Consider the following 2755-nt stretch of genomic DNA (forward strand, 5'->3'; position numbering starts at 1 on the left):
ACAGGAAGAGACTGAACAAGCTTGTCAGGAAGGCCAGCAGTGTGCTGGGGTGTCCACTGGATACGGTGGAGGTGGTGGGAGACAGGAGGGTGATGGCCAAGCTGTCATCCCTGATGAACAACACCTCCCACCCCATGCAGGACACCCTGGCAGCTCTGTGCAGCTCCTTCACCACCGGCTGCTTCACCCCGGTGGTGAAGGAGGGGCCCGTAGGTCCTTCCTTCCTGCTGCTGTCAGGCTGCACAACCAGCTCTGCTCCCAGCAGACACATGACCACATGACAATACAAATCTGTGCAATACATTACACTGTGCAATAATAGTTAAAATAGTTTTTTTCTGTCTGTAAATATAATATTTCAGTTATTGTTGTTTTTCAACTGTTTCTTATTGCTTATTTTATAATCATTTTTATTTTTTATCTTGTCTTTCTTTACTATGTCTCTTGTGTGCACTTTACCCTATGCTGCGGGACTAATAAAGGATTATCTTATCTTATATCATTTATTTCTCTGTAACCAGTGCAGCATTAAAGCATGGTGGAATCAACAAGCTAGCTAACTAGCCAGCTAGATCGGCACAAACTTTTTAATCTGGTGATAGAAAAGTGCTTCCCTACGCTGCAAAAAGAGTGTTTGGATTAAGCATTAAGTTATTCATTTCTACTCATTTACTCTTCTTAATGTTACTGCTCCACTGTTTGTTTCAGTGGTTACTGCTTCACCTCGTAGTGAGTCTGACACAATGGCAACAATACATAAATACATATAAAAATGGCCACCGCTCTTACCATCCAGCTACATTGATTTGAATGGGAATGTCTGTTCTTATACTTAATCAGTGACTATTGACTCATTGAGTGCTCATCAGGGTCTGCCGCAATCAGTCTTGACTCCCTCAATGCTCCCTGCTCCTCACATCCGCTTTCATTCAGCCTAAACACAAGGAGCTTTTCTAGGTATGAGTTTCCCTTGCTTCCTCCTTAACTCTTCAACAGCTCCTTCCCTCCTCTTTTCTTCAGCTGACTCTGAAGTCATCAAATATGGTAAGCAGAGGGTTGGGCGAACTCTATAACACTCTTTTCATTCTCATAGATAAATCCTCTTGTAAAACCAAACACTTGACCACAGCATCAAACACTGGAGCGTAGAAGCGCCGTGATACATGAAAGTGTTGTAAGTCACTACTTTGTCTGCTTCGCATCCACCCATCATGATGTTCTCAATGCCTTGCTCTCTGATCAGGTGCAGTAATTGAGTAGAGGATAAAAGTGATTGTCCCTGTGTGGATTTAGATAATCATCGACAGCCTCTCGCCTCTTCTCTTTCTCAATGATACATGTTGGATCCATTTTTTCACTCCTCCTGCCGGGTGACCAATGATACAGGCTTCACCATTCTGTGGTATTGGACCAAATTTCTTGGAGGAGCCTCGTGGTACCTTATTTTCTTTGCTGATGTCTGGTTGGATATCTGGACCTCATAATCGATCTCAAGTATGGCATAATCAAGCCCATCCTCACTGTAACAGATGTGTTGTTGAGCCAGCTTAAAGCAGCTGTGTGCGACTCCAGGAGCTTCAGTTAAATAACACACACCTCTATACCATCCTTTATCTTTCCTCCTTCTACATGATCTTTCAAATAGGTGTGCGAAGTCAGGATGAAGTTGTCAAACAGCACAAAGCCTGTTCCTCAAAAAATTCCCAACAACCACTTTGCAAACCGATTCTCCCAGTTAATCAGCTCCCTGACTCAGGAACTTCACTGAATGATTGTTGGATCTTTCCAAAGTCTTCCTTCCTCAGCGCCAGTGCTTTCTGATAGTATCACCAGGGAATCTACTCTCCATCAGTTCTTTCAGTTTTGGGAACTGCTCACACAGTTTTTATAAATCTCCTCAATGTTAAAGACATTTCTGTCTTTATTTTTGAATGCTGTGACACTGGTTCCTCTCTGCTGTGCTTCATCTAAGAGAGGCTTTGTGTCGCGCTCACTCCTCTGGTGTGAATTATCTGATGAACCCGGAGTTTCCTTTAGGTTTTTAATTGATCCCTTGTTTTTAGGAAGACATATCTTGAACTCTTTTTCCATCTAGGGTTGTCAACACTTTGGTGCATTCCAGTGATCCGTCCTGGATTCTCATTGTCAGACAGAGTGAAGTTGGTAAGATCAATGAAGCGACCGTCTCTTTTCAGAGCCTCTTCCACAGTCATCCCCTTCTCCCCATAGACACAAAGATACTTGAACTGTTTGAGCTCATTGCTTATGAAAAGATCCTGTTTTGGTGTTTTGTCCTCCTACTGTGTCAATGTAGAAGATACAGACAGAGAGACACAGAGAGAGAGAGAGAGAGAGAGAGAGAAAGGGAGGGCAGGGTGTGGAGGAAGAGACCGACCAGTCTGTCTGTTTCTCTGGTTGTCTGTCTGTCCTCCAGTCTGTGTTTGTCCACCGGTAACAGGATCCTCTCTGAGGCTAAAGGCCTGAGTGGCTCACCTGTCCGGAAAGAGAGAAAGAGAGAGAGAGGTAGTCATACACCTGAAATAAAATTTGTTTTTGGAAAAAACTGAATATTTCATAAAGTATAAGAGGTAGAAATAAGAAAAGTTATAGCATACATATCCCTAAAAAAGGTGCAGAATATTTTAAGAGGTTCTGTATCTATATATGTAGGAAATAGTTGAAAAATAAACTTTGGATAACAATGGTTGGAATGCTGCTGAATCACCACAAATGAAGTTTTAAATAACGTAGTTCG

General features: G+C 42.5%; 1 pseudogene; it reads right to left on the reverse strand.

Moving 5' to 3' along the window:
- Window positions 1-1035: 1035 nt before the first annotated feature.
- LOC129115725 (serine protease FAM111A-like) lies at window positions 1036-2322 on the reverse strand (annotated as a pseudogene).
- Window positions 2323-2755: the final 433 nt, after the last annotated feature.

The sequence above is a fragment of the Anoplopoma fimbria genome, unplaced genomic scaffold, assembly GCF_027596085.1.
Source record: "Anoplopoma fimbria isolate UVic2021 breed Golden Eagle Sablefish unplaced genomic scaffold, Afim_UVic_2022 Un_contig_12252_pilon_pilon, whole genome shotgun sequence".
NCBI classification, from domain to species: Eukaryota; Metazoa; Chordata; class Actinopteri; order Perciformes; family Anoplopomatidae; genus Anoplopoma; species Anoplopoma fimbria.